We start from the raw sequence: 14,179 nt of genomic DNA, 5'->3' as shown, positions 1-14,179 counted from the left end.
GTGGCGCTCCTGCGAAGAGGCAACTTCACTGCTTGGGGGTTTGACATTGCACGACGTGTAGCTCCAGTGTACTTTCAAAGTTGGTTTCAAAAGCCTTGCTGGACATGTTCGAGCGGGCCAGGGCTTCTTTAAATGTACTGAGAGTGCAGCAGGCATTCCCACCTGTGCTCTTGAGACATTTAAGGTCTGGGAGTGGAGCCCTATGCATATGTTGAAGCAGGTGTTCACACAGCCTGAGGCTGCAGCTGGATCTGACCATTCAAACTGCATCCAGAGATTATAAACAAGTTGTTGGTGGCTGAAAATGGATGCAGTAGCTATATTTGTACCTGCTGTTGCTAGTGCACACTTATTTTCATGAGTTTTGTTTAATTCGCTTGTGGGATGTGAGTGTCACTAGTTAGGCCATCCTTAATTGCCCTTGTCCAGAGGGCATTTAAGAGTCAGCCACATTGCTGTGGGTCTGGAGTCACACGTAGGACCCAGAGCAAAACATCAGATTTCCTTTCCTAAATGGCATTAGTGAACAACAATCAACATTAGACTTTTAATTCCAGATTTTTATTGAATTCAAATTTCACCATTTGCCAGGATGGGATTCGGAACCTGGGTCCCCAGGACATTACCCTAGGTATCTGGAATACCAGTCCAGTGACAATTGCACACCCCCTCCCCTAGTTACAATGTGGACAGTAGAATTTTGGATGTACTCAAGGTTATGGAGGTTGAACATGGCCAGCAGTGAGCAACTTTCAAATAGAACTCAAATGTTGTAACACTTTGTCATTCATTATTTTCAATGATCTATGTACAATAGCCAGTAGTAAAAATGCTATCTCAATTTCTTCTTCCTCTCCAGAAATAAAGTGCGGCGGGAAAGCACCAATTCCCTAAAGAAACACTCAAAAGTACTGTGCCATTAGGCCCAGTAGCTTTTCTGTCACCAAGCTTAGAAATGGGTTGTTTAACTTTCCTGTCCATGCTCATGAGGTGGTTGGTTGGATTTCGGCACTTCAATGGGATTTTCTACATCAGGAATTTGGATGGCTTTCAAAAGTGTGTTTAAAAAGTTTGCTTTATGTGTAGAGATGTGGTGCATGACTATGTGACAAGAAGAAATCATGCAGTCAGGTCCAGTAGTGGAATGAGGTTTAACTGGGGAATTATGTCCGTCTTATTGGGATGTTTCAAGGAGGTGGTTGCCACAGTAGGCTGAGAAGCTTATAGGAGGAGAATGTGCCAGGTAACTGGGAAGCTTGGAGACAGAGTGTGCTACTTAACTCGGGGAAGAATGCCATTGTGAAATGGGAAAGTGTTAAAAAGGAGAGAACCTCAGTGAACTTGCAAGGAATTGGACGGGGCACCTCTGAATTATTGGGTGTAGAGGGGAAGAGTACATCTGAAGTAGGAGGAGAGTTAGGTGGGAAGGTATGTCTACGACTAAGGAACAGTTATCCTGTGAAGGGAGAAGACAATGGCCGGAATTCTCCCATGCCCCTGCAGCTGGGATCAATGGCAGGTTGGGGGGTGGGGGGCAGAATTCAGCGAGAGGCCGAAAAGTCAGTTTCACGCCAGCGTCACTTATCAGCGAGATCTTCCGATGCCGCGCGCCATGGCCGATCAGGAATCCCATGGAGGCCGGCATGAAGCCGCTAACGGGGTGCAAATGAAGGCCTGACGGAATCACCTCCAACGCCCGATTCTCCATTTCGCCAGCGGCAAAATACTCCAGTCAAGAACATGTTTGGACAAGAATGACATGCAGAAGTCGGGACTTACCTTGAGGGACTTGTTCAGATCGTGGACATCCATGGAGAAGAAAATGCTGGAGGTCCACAACTACCAGATCCTGGAGGAGCATGTGCATTGCATGCTGGATGGATCCTCATGCACATGGCTCCACTGCAAAGCAGCTCACAGAAGGTTGGAGGTCTCCATGCAGCAGCTTTGACTTCACTGAGACGTCGGATCTTCATGGACCTCACCAATGCTTCGGCCTTGTTTTGGAACTTTATGGAATTCACCATGGGCTGGTAAGGATGTGGCAAAGCAGGGAGGGGAAGAGGAAGGGGAAGAGGTAGGTTTAGGTGTGAGTAGGAGAGGAAGGTCTTAGGGAGGGGTGGTGAAGATGGGAGGGGAGTGTGAAGGTGTCAGGAGGTGTAGATGGGGGGGAGGGTGTTAGTGGGGGTGAAGATGCGAGGGAAGGGAGTTTGGGGGGTGGAAGGTGTAATGGGGGAGAATGGTACAAGTGGGGATTCCATGTAAGTGAGGAGGAAGGTGTTAGGAGGGAGTTTAGAGGGGGGAAGGAGTCCGGGGGTGGGGAGGAGGAGAGAGTACAGGGGGAGGAAGGAGTGAGGGTGGAGGAAAGAGTAAGGAGGGAGGAAGGTGCAAGGGGGGTGTGGAATGCCCAGCTGAAGAGGCAAGGGAGGGATTTGTGGAGTTGATGATTGCGTCCTGGGAAGTGAACTGAGGGTGGGCATGGTAGGATGGAATGGTTAGCCAGAAGGGTGGGAGGCTGAAGGTACATTGGGAATGGTAGAAGGGGCAACAATGGTGGTTGGTGGGGACATGGAGGCAAACATGGACCCTGGGGTTGGAAAGAAGGCAACCAGGAGTTCAATATGGATGGGGGTGGGGTTCTCTGGAAGGTAAGGAACGTGCACATTCACCAGGACATCCTGGAATGAGAAGGGTGCAGGCTGCAAGGTTACAGTGGAGAAATTGAAGGTCATGCCGGGGGGAGGGGGTGGTCTATTGTTATGGGAGACAGGACCATGGGTGACTGGGAGAGGGGAGATGGATGGGGAGCTCATCAGAGATCTGACTACTACCATCCTTGCGATTTCAAAAGTGAGCGGAGCCTCATGTTAGACGGGCAGAGGTGCTGCATGGCAGTGCAGACAGTGGGTGGAGATCAGGTGGCTGAGATGTTGGTGGATGAGCATTTTAGTGAAAGCGACCACAACATGGTACAGGTTAAGTTTGTTATGGACAAAGAAATCAACAAGTTGCAAAAAAATGTTTTGGATTGGGGGAGAGTGGATTTTAGTAAAATAAGGCAGGACCTGGCCAAGGTAGACTGGGAACAGTTACTTGTGGGGAAATCTACAGAGGAACAGTGGGGGGTGTTCAAAAAGGAAATGGGGAGGGTACAGGCTCAACATGGGTGATAGGAAGGAGTAGCAAGCCCAGAGAACCATGGATGACTATAGGTATTCAGGTTATGATGAGAAGGAAAAGAGAGGCTTTTAGCAGGTACAAGGGAAGCAAATCAGCAGAGGCATTAGTGGAGTACAGAAAGTGCAGGGTGGAGCTTAAGAAAGCAATTAGGACAGCAAATAGGGGATATGAGAAGGCGCTGACTGGTAAAAGTAGGGAAAATCCCAAGATATTCTATAAGTATATCAATGGGCAGAGGATAACCAGTGTAAGAGTAGGACCCATAAGGGACCAAGGGGGCAATCTATGGGTGGAGCCAGAGGACATCACTAGAGTGTTGAATGAATACTTCACGTCTGTCTTCACCCAAGAGAATGAGGATGAAGGAATCGAACTCGTGGAGAGAGACTGCGAGGTTCTTAAGCAAATTGATATAGAGAGTGACAAGGTATTGGAGGTGTTGGCAGGCTTAAAAGTGGACAAATCTCCAGGTCCAGATGATTTGTGTCCCAGACTGCTGAGGAATGCAAGGGAGGAGATCGCAGGGGCTCTGACCCAAATTTTTAATTCCTCTCTGGCCACAGGGGAGGTGCCAGAGGACTGGAGAACAGCGAATGTGGTTCTGCTATTTAAGAAGGGTTATAGAGATAAACCAGGGAACTACAGGCCATTGAGTCTCACGTCAGTGGTAGGGAAACTATTGGAGAATGTTCTGAAGGAGAGTATCGATCTCCACTTGGAGAGGCAAAGTTTGATCAGGGATAGTCAGCATGGCTTTGTCAGAGGGAGGTCATGCCAAACAAATTTCATTGAATTTTTTGAGGAGGTGACCAGGTGTGTAGATGAGGGTAGTGCAGTTGATGTAGTTTATATGGATTTCAGCAAAGCCTTTGACAAGGTCCCACATGGGAGACTTATAAAGAAGGCAAATGCACATGGGATACAGGGTAATTTGATAAGGTGGATTCAAAATTGGCTTAGTTGTAGGAGGCAGAGGGTGATGACAGAGGGATGCTTTAGTGACTGGAAGCCAGTATCCAGTGGCGTCCCACAGGGATCTGTGTTCGGTCCCCTATTATTCGTCATATATATAAACGACATAGATGACTATGTGGAGGGTAGGATGAGGAAGTTTGCGGATGACATAAAGATTGGCTGGATGGTTAACAGTGAGATTGAGTGTCTTGGGCTACAGGAAGATATAGACGGTATGGTCAAATGGACCGATAAGTGGCAGATGGAATTTAACCCTGAAAAGTGTGAGGTGATACACTTTGGAAGGAGTAATTTGACAAGGAAATATTCAACGAACGGCATGACACTAGGAAGTTCTGAGGAACAAAGGAACCTTGGCTTGTGTGTCCATAGATCTCTGGAGGCAGAGGGGCATGTTAGTGGGGTGGTGAAAAAGGTATATGGGACACTTGCCTTTATCAATCGAGGCATAGATTACAAAAGTAGGGAGGTCATGTTGGAGTTGTATAGAACCTTGGTGAGACTACAGCTGGAGTACTGTGTGCAGTTCTGGTCGCCACATTATAGGAAGAATGTGATTGCACTGGAGCATGTGCAGAGGAGATTTACCAGGATGTTGCCTGTGATGAAACATTTAACTTATGAAGAGAGGTTGGATAGACTTAGGTTGTTTTCGTTGGAGCAGAGAAGACTGAGGGACGACCTGATCGAGGTGTACAAGATTATGAGGGGCATGGACATGGTGGATAGGGAGCAGCTGTTTCCCTTAGTTGAGGGTCAGTCACTAGAGGACTTAAGTTCAAAGCAAGGGGCAGGAAGTTTAGGGGGGATGTGAGGAAAAACTTTTTTACCCAGGGGGTGGTGACGGTCTGGAATGCACTGCCTGGGAGGATAGTGGAGGCAGGTTGCCTCACATCCTTTAAAAAGTACCTGGATGAACACTTGGCACGTTATAACATTCAAGACTATGGGCCAAGTGCTGGTAAATGGGATTAGGTAGATAGGTCAGGTGTCTCTCACATGTTGGTGCAGACTGGATGGGCTGAAGGGCCTCTTCTGCACTCTGTGATTCTGTGGTTCTGTGATCCGGGCATGTCACGCCGACGTGTTTCACAACTGTACATAAGCAACATGCACCTGGCGAGCTGCACTTAGCTCGGGGAGTTTGATGTTTGTTTGCCTATCTTGCTTCAGGCAGCACTCACAGTCATCAGCGCCAGGCTTTGGCGGCAGCACCACATCACTTTTAGGGGGCTTCACGGGCAGGTTTCTACCCACCAGTCCAGCTGTAAGGCCCATTAGCTTTTCAATTACTGCAGGGCTAGGACTTGCCTGGGGAAGGGGGAGAAGTGGCCTCAGGCAAGGGAAGAGGCTGCAGGATGAGGGCTGTACAGAGGAAGGAGGGTATCCCAGGGTGTGTGTGGGGGCAAATGTTGATCTGTGCAAGTGGCCTCAAGATGGTGAGGGCTGAGGAGGCAGTCTCCAGAGGAGATGAGGCTAGATGGACATGTGAGGGTGCACGGGATGGCCGGCCTCTTGTGTGCAGCATTGGCACTGACCACCCCTGCCACCGCCTCCCAAGCTGGAGCAGTGAGACTGATGGGCCTTCTGTGGCCAGGGCAGGGTAGAGGACATCGGTGGTGGGCCGCCATAGCGTCCAGAAGGCGTCCTAGGAATGCATCACTGAATTGGGGGGGCTGCACCCTTCTTGGTTTTTGGGGCCATATCTTCACTAGAGCAGTCCTGGGCTGCAAGAATTGATGCTGCAGTTTAAATATGGTGCCCTGTTTGAGGAAGTACCGAGGTAACAGTGTGGCAGGGAAATTGGCGGTCACCCACCAATGTGACGGTGTGTTTCCTGTAGCTGCATAATTAATGAGGCAGGAATGGGATGATATGGTGCAAAAACCCGCCATTACAGCCGACAGGTAAAAGGCATTTTTTTTCACCCACTACCGCACTTACTGCAAATCAGAGACGATTCCACCCTATAGTTCTGAATTTGTGCCTGTGCCCATGTTCGGACTATATTTGAAAACTGTGAAATTTATAGCTGGCTTCTATCTCAAGTGACCTGATAATTGGATATTTCAGTAATGTGGCGTATATTGGGATAGACCTAAGTTATCCAATCTCTTCCCTTATCCTTTAGTTACCTGACTCACCCCACCTAACAAAGGACTTCTACTTTTGGTGAGTGCTACAGCACATTTGCCATGAAACAGGCTTCGTTCCTATTATTCATTTGGCAAGGTTTAATTCACTGAAGTTGATGAATAGATAACCCTCCTAGAATTACTAATGTTTAAATATTTATTCCTCACACTTAGCCAATAAAAACATGACTAGCATAGAGGGACATAGTATTTTTTTAGAAGGCATAAACTAAAGAATATTAATTTCATAGAGTTCCCTTAAATCAGTTTAGCTAAACTGGTTTTCCTACATATCATATGCCATGGGCATCTAAATCCATCCATAATAAACTAATTTACTTTACACATTCTTATAATGGAGTTGCCCAAAATGCAACGGTATCTGAACACAAATAAAGGAGCAGATGTATATCAGGATATCAAAATGAGTTTACTGCAGGAAGCAATCAGAGAGAACTGTTCAAGAAAGCTAAGGTGACTGTAAACTTGCAGGCATGGCAGTGCAAAAACAACTTAGTAATGAAGGAACAAAAGAACTTGTATTTATTCGGGCCTTCCATGGCTTCAATACATCCCAAAGTGCTGCACGGTCAATGAAATATCTTACAAGTGTGGTCACTGCTATAACATAAGTATCACAGCAACCAATTTGTGCACAACAAGCTTCCACAAAGAGCAATGAAATGAATGACCAGATAATGTTTTTCAGTGAAATAAAAATAGAAAATGCTAGAAATACTCAGCAGCTCTGGCAGCACCTGTGGAGAGAGAAACAGAGGTAACACTTCAGGTCAATGACCTTTCAGTTAACACCTGCCGGAATCTTGTGCTCTTGCTGGTGGCAAGCTTGGAGGTGGGAAGGACATGTAGTTGGATGGAATGGTGGTGTACCAGAACCCTGCCACCTTCCTGCCCCCACCAGAATTAAGTTCCAGATGGGAAGGCTCATGGTCGACCTTTCTGCCCCTCTACCAGTTGAGGACCTTAATTGGCCAAGTAATGACCACTTAAGGGCCTCATCCCACCACCACTGTATTAACCCAGCTGCAGGTGAGCCTGTCGCCATGAATAACAGATAAAACTATTCGGCCAGTTCATCACCTCTGGTGAGGGAGGGGGTTGTCCCCGGATCAAAGGCACTCAATATCTGATCGAGTGACTGCACATCGGGAAGGGGTGGCCTGCTGAGAGCAACCCCTTTACCCTTGCTACCAAACCCCCTGTACCCTCTTCCTACAACACTCACCCTGTGAAAAACCCTTCCCCGTTACTTACCTGTGACCTGTGACCTGGGTCACACCGCAATCCTGGTGCTCCAGTGCCTGTCTCCCTGGCAGCAGCTAAAGCCTCTCCAGTGGCACTGCTGGGCACAAGAGCTGCCAGCCTCTGATTGGCTGACAGCTCTCAGTAGGCAAGACTGCCGCTCCCAGGGTCTTGATTCCAGGGAAAGGCCCCCTGCTGGCCTTGCCACTGCCTGACTGGCATATAGTTCAGTGAGCCTTGCCAAAAAGAGACAATGTTGGCTGTCCAGGTGGCAGGAGAGACCTCCAACGCCTCAACAAGATTCTGCCCGCTGTTTCTCTCTCCCATGTTAAATATTCCGATGCATTTTCTCTTTTTGAATTTCAGATTTACGGCATCTGCAATATTTTGCTTTCATATTACTGTTCTTTTGTGGTGTCAGTTCAGGATAAATATTGACCAAGACATAGGGAGAAGCTCCATGCTCTTCTCTAAACAGTTCCATCTGAAAAGGCAGACCTTAGCTTAATGTCTTAACTGAAAGATGCACCTCCGACAGTGCAGTGTTGCTTTACAGTGATTCTGCGGTGCCGGTCTGGATTATATGCTGCAGCTTCTGGAGTCGGACTTAAACCAGAGGCAGGAGAGCTGGTACTGAGCCAAGGCTTACACCTTTCTAGTAAAGTCTATGATTATTAATCACATTGTACAATGCATAGAATCAGCCTGTTTCATGTGAAAATAGGAAGACGGAAGACCTAAATATTCTTCACCTTATTTTAAACTGTTGTTTAAAGTGAAATTATAGTTTATTGAAGACTTGCCGAACTATGTCACTGGGCAGAATTTTCCGTGCCCGCTGGTGTTGGGCATGTTCGGCAGCATGAGCAGACAATATGGTGAGAAGGCCAAAACTCGGTTTCATGACATCGTGTGACCAGCTTGCAATCGTCCAATCAGCCTGTCAATGACGCACCGCCTTTCTCGCCATTGGACATCGGGAACTTCATTGTACTACATCTGCATATCATTATAAGGCCAGCCCACAGGAATCATCCCTCCCCCGCTCGATTATCTGCCCACTCACCCCGATGAGTTTCACAACAAAATATATAAAGAGTGCGCGTGGCAGGCTGCACTTTGAGGGAAGCTTGGAGGTGAGTGCACAGTCACGTTGTGCAGCGCTCAAAAAGGTCACCTGTTGGACTTCAAGGTTCAGGCGACTCCGGTGGGGAGGGCGCAAGGGCTGCCCTGTGGTTGGAGATCATGCACAAGCATGTGCGGGGTGGAGGGGAGGAAATAGGTCACCATTAGGGAAACCTTGTATAAAGTGACCATTCCTCTGCAACTGAGACAGTTCAGGCGCAGCCACATTGATATGACTGGAGCTGGGCCTCTAGCTTATCTGCCCACTCAAGCAATGCAGAGGCATCAAATTGCCACCAAGTCCTCCAGAGCTTTTCACCCCTTGGGCACAGGCTGCAAACTAATGAGTTTAATGGACTGCAGAACAGTTAGACGACTGGGCACGTTGTACAATCTCCTTGCTAAAGCTGGACATGGAGCAGTCATTGCTGGACGCCCTCACAGCCCCTTGCAATGTCATCATACCTTATGGTTTCCCTTATGGTTCAAGTTAACAGTGCAGCCTTGCAGTGTGGGTTAGGAGAATGCCTGTGCCTGAGCTGAGAGCACAGCATGCAGACCAATGGGCAAAGCTGCTGCGATTTGGTCAGGTGGAGTGGGTGGAGGAAGGTGGGGGTTGGGGCAGCTTTGCAGCACACTAAACTCTGGCCATCCAAATGGTGGCTAACACTCTCCGGGAAGCATTAAGGGGCCTTCAGACTTAACCAAGGGAGGTTTTTAGAACACCCAAGCTAAGCCACGCATCTCTCTCTTTCATCCTGCAGAAGGAGTACATCTGGATCATGGAGCCCATGATGAACTAGCTGTATGCCTTGTGGCATACAAAGAGTGAAGATGATGGAGAAGAGAGCGACTGAGGTGTCTGGCTGCGCAGAGGAAGGAGCAGCACCATCAGGGAGAAGGGGTAGCTGGGGCTCCCGCAGAAACTGCCAAAGAGCCACAGAGAGGCGTCACTGGTTGGTGCCTAGGTAGACCCAGGGTCTATTGATGCTGCCTTTCATTCCTGCAGATGAATGAGAACCAGTGTCGCCGAGGAATGCGCATGTCTAGGGAACTGGTTGGTCACAACTGCCAGCTCCTGCAGGATTTGGCACCATGGGGACATGGAGGGTACCCACTGTCAGTGACCATGAAAGTGACCACAGTGCTCAATTTCTACACCAGTGGCTCCTTTCAGGCCTCCACAGGTGACCTCTGTGGGATTTCACAAGCCTCCACTCACAAATGCATCCGTGAGGTCACAGATGCCATCTTTGCGAGGGCACACAACTTTGTGCATTTTGCCTGGGACCAGAAAAGCCAGGATGCAAGTGTGATTGGATTTGCCCAGATCTTGGGTCTCCCACAGGTGCAGATTGCCATCGACTGCACTCTCGTGGCACTCAGATCTCTGTCACATCAAGGGGTCAACTACATCAACTGCAAGGGCCTCCATTTGCTGAATGTGCAGCTGGTGTGTGACCACCACAAATGCATCCTGCAGGTTTGCACACGTTTCAAGAGAATGTCCATGACTCCTACATTCTCAGTCGGCCTCAGGTCCCTGACATCTTCTAGGGTCCACAGAGGCTGCTGGATGGCTGCACGGGACAAGGGTTACCCACAGATGACATGGCTGATGACACCCGCACAGAGGCCTAACACTGCAGCAGAGTGAAGGTATAACGAGGTTCATGCTGCAGCTCGCATCTTGGTGAAGCAGACTATTGGGATACTGAAGATGAGGTTCCAGTGCCTGGTCTGGTGGAGCCCTGCAATGCAGTCCGCAGAGGATATCATCCAACGTTGTCATCTGCTGTGCCCTTTACAACCTGGAGCTGCAACAGGGAGAGGAGCTGGCTGAGGAGGAGATGGAGGAGTTGGAGATCTCCTCTGATGAGGAGGACATTGATGGGAATGAGTTTGAAGAATTCCTCAAAGGTGACGATGACAGCAATGAGGCTCTTGCACTGGCCAGATGAGGCAGGTGCACTCAGGAGGCCCTCAAAGCTGCTAGATTTGTTGAGGATGATGAGGACATGCAGTGAGGCGACACCATGGATCCTCATATTGTATCTGTGAATGTTTGACTCTAGTCTGGCTACGGCAGCGTACATACCCTCTGTGATAATGCTCCTGTCATGGAGGTGCAGTGGAGGCCCTAATAGTCACTCGATTGCAGGAGGATGATGAAATATGGAGTGAAGACACCCTATAGATCTTCACCTAGCCTCTGAGAATGTCTGACCCCTGTCTGGCTGAAGGCTGCTCGCTTGAAAGTGAGCCATGAAACTTTAAAATACCTGATCCTCTGTCAGCCTTCAGCATCTGAGCCCTTCAGGAGCACAGCGTCACTGGTCACAGATGCTGAGGAGATGGGGGCCAGCCCCACTTTTAAGGTTCTGAGAGCACATAGAGAGAATGACGGGAACTCTGTCCTGTGGCATCTGTCCATGACATCCTGACCGCCTCTTCCCTTGCCTGAGGCCATTTCTCCTCCTTCCCCAAGCAAGCCCTAGCCCTGCAGCCATTGAAAAGCCAACCCTGCCTCATGGCTGGTCTGGTATGTAGAGACCTGCCCATGAGCCCCCCTAAAAGTGATGTGGTGCTGTCTCCAAAGCCTGGTGCTGATGAACACGAGTGCTGCCCAAAGCCTGATAGGCAAACAAACCTTCAAGTCCTGAGCGAAGTGCAGCTCGTCAGGTGCACAACGTTTATGTGCAGTTGTGAAACACGTCGGTGTGATTGTGCCCAGATGATCCAGCATGGGGGGGATGATTCTGGCCGGCTGGGGTTATAATAATATGCAGATGTATTACAACGACGTCCCCGATGCGCGGCAGCAGGAAGCACAGCCTGTCATTGACGGGTGGAGCGGACGATTGTAAACTGGTTTCATGATGTCGTGAGACCGATTTTTGGCCTTCCACCATACTGTCTGCTCACGGCTACCTTGACGCCCAACGCCAACTGGCATGGAAAATTCTGCCCAGTGGTTCCTGGCACTGTTCCCCCAAGACCATTATTCTTCCTCCATTTGCATACAGCCTCATTTAGGAATTCTGCCCCAGAACCATCGAGGCCTTGCCTCCCCATGGTTAGCTAGGTGATGCAGTGCTGAGTCCAATTTCTCTCATTGAACTTGTGAATTAAGAAACCCTGCCTGTGCAATGCACACCACCAGTTTTTATGTCCTTGCTACAGCCTGTTGGGTCAGGCCCCACCTCAGAATAGTAACCTTTCCAAATTCCAAGTATTCCCTGCCAGTTTTGTTGGACAGCACAGGATATGCCAGTCATTGGCACTTTAGATTTTCATTACAATTCATAACAGACTTAAACAAATGGGGGGAAAACATTGGGTTGCATTCATCAGCAAGTTCCCGCTCTTATACAATTATCTCAGATCCTGCTAGATCCTGACTTTTTTTTAATTTATTCATTCACATGATGTGGGTGTCACTGGCTGGGCCAGAATTTATTGCCCATCCCTAATTGCCCTTGAGAAGATGGAGGTGAGCAACCTACTTGAATTGCTGCAGCTTTTGGTGATTGTATAATGAACTTATTATATTATGGTTAAGAAAACAGGAGCTGAATACCGAACAGAATACTGAAGCTTCCGATGAAACGTCATGGACCTGAAATGTTAACTCTGTTTCTCTCTCCACAGATGCTGCCTGACCTGCTGAGTATTTCCAGCATTTTCTGTTTTTATTCCAGATTTCCAGCATCTGCAGTATTTTACTTTTGTATTGAATCCTCACGTTCTAATGTTGTCTCTCTTTTTTTTCCCAGTTGCGTTTAGTAAAATATTGGCCTTCATGTTAATGGGCAGTTTAATGGTAATAGCTGGATTATTAAGCTTCTTACTGCCTGAAACCCATGGCCAGTCTCTCCCAGAGATAATTCAGCAAATGCAGCCAATGAGCTGGTAAGTCCATGCTGTGAAGAATAGGGGTGAGAAATTTGGATCATTTGCATCTGATTTTTAGGTGCTACAAGTACTCTCAGATTTCTAAAACTGGGTCTGCGGTGCATGCACACACTTTTAAGGCAAATGACGGTGAATGTTATATTGGTAAAACAGATAGGTCGTGGACAATGAATGTCTGACGGAAGTATACATAGCTCAGTGCTGATTTGACACAGTGATGGCATTTTAGGGCTTAATGCCCCAGGAGGCCCAATCCTGATTTACCTGCGTTAACCAGCTGTACATACCACCTTGGTTTAATCTTTCATTCATGAGCCCTCTGTCAAGACTGGAAAGAATTACAGATGGACAACATTTAAAAAGGAGCAGAATAGTATAGACACTGGAATCTATACTAAAAGAAGTCATAGTAGAGCATCGAGAGTCAAAAAATATAAAAATATTTAAACAAGGGTTGTGTAGTACATGTCACACATTTGAATTTTCAAAAGACCAGCCAAACCTGGGGCACGGGGTGGTATGGGGTGAATCGTGGCGGTTGGCCTCTTTTCTGGGCACTCTTTGGCTCATGGGGTCCATCAAGGACCCCCCCTCCCAACCCCTACTGATCATAGGGGCCTGCAAGGTCCCGGCTAACCCCAGCCAGACTTACCCCTCTTGAGGGTGCATGGCCATCGGTGTGCCCTCATCTTCCAGGTGCAGCCTCAGCTTTGGCCACTGACAGCAGTGGCACTGCTGAGGTTGGTGATCTTCTGGCCCTCTGATTGGGCTGGAAGCTCTTGGAGCTGGGTTGCTGTTTTTATTACAATGGCAGCCCCAATGGCAGCCACTTAATTGGGTCCTCTTGGTATCTCTTGCCTTTGTTCCCTAGGCCTTATTTTTCTTTAATTTTTTTAATGTTTATTCTTTCGGGGCGTGGGCATCAATGGCAAGGCCAGGATTTGTTGCCCATCCCTATTTGCCCTTGAACTGAGTGACTTTCTTGGCAGTTTCAGAGGGCAGGTAAGAGTCAACCACATTACGGTGGTTCTGGAGTTACATGTAGGCTAGACCAGGTAATGATGGCAGATTTCCATCCCTAAAGGGCATTAGTGAAACAGATTGTTTATTATGACAATAATGGTTTCATGGTAACCATTACTGAGGCCAACTTTATATTCCAGGTTTTTTTTAATTGAATTTAAATTCCACCAGCTGTCGTTGTGGGATTTGAACCCATTTCTCCATAACATTAGCTTGGAGTTTCTGGTCCAGTGACATTACCACTATGTCACCATCTATCCCTATTTTAGCTAATAGGAACAGCTTTTCTTTGATTGCCTTATCTAAACCTGTCACAATATTGTACACCTTTATCAAATCTCCCCTCAAACTCCTTTGCTCCATGGAGAACAACTTCAGCCTCTTCAATCTAGCTTAGTAGCTAAATCATCTCGTTGTTGGAACCACTCTGGTAAATCTCCTTCGCACCCACTCAAGGATCCTCACATCCTTCCTAAATTGTGATGACCAGAAATGGATGCAACACTATAGTTTTGGCTTTAAAGGGATTTATAAAGCTTTAGAATGACTTCTCTGCTTTTGTA

At 47.9% G+C, this 14,179-nt stretch overlaps 1 pseudogene; it reads left to right on the top strand.

The window, feature by feature from the left end:
- Positions 1-14,179, top strand: part of LOC121276808 — a 126,543-nt pseudogene that overhangs the window by 83,762 nt on the left and 28,602 nt on the right.

The sequence above is a fragment of the Carcharodon carcharias genome, chromosome 4 (genome assembly GCF_017639515.1).
Source record: "Carcharodon carcharias isolate sCarCar2 chromosome 4, sCarCar2.pri, whole genome shotgun sequence".
In the NCBI taxonomy this organism is placed as follows: Eukaryota; Metazoa; Chordata; class Chondrichthyes; order Lamniformes; family Lamnidae; genus Carcharodon; species Carcharodon carcharias.
The sequence above is the reverse complement of the archived record's forward strand: the minus strand, read 5'-3'. Positions and strand labels throughout refer to the sequence as shown.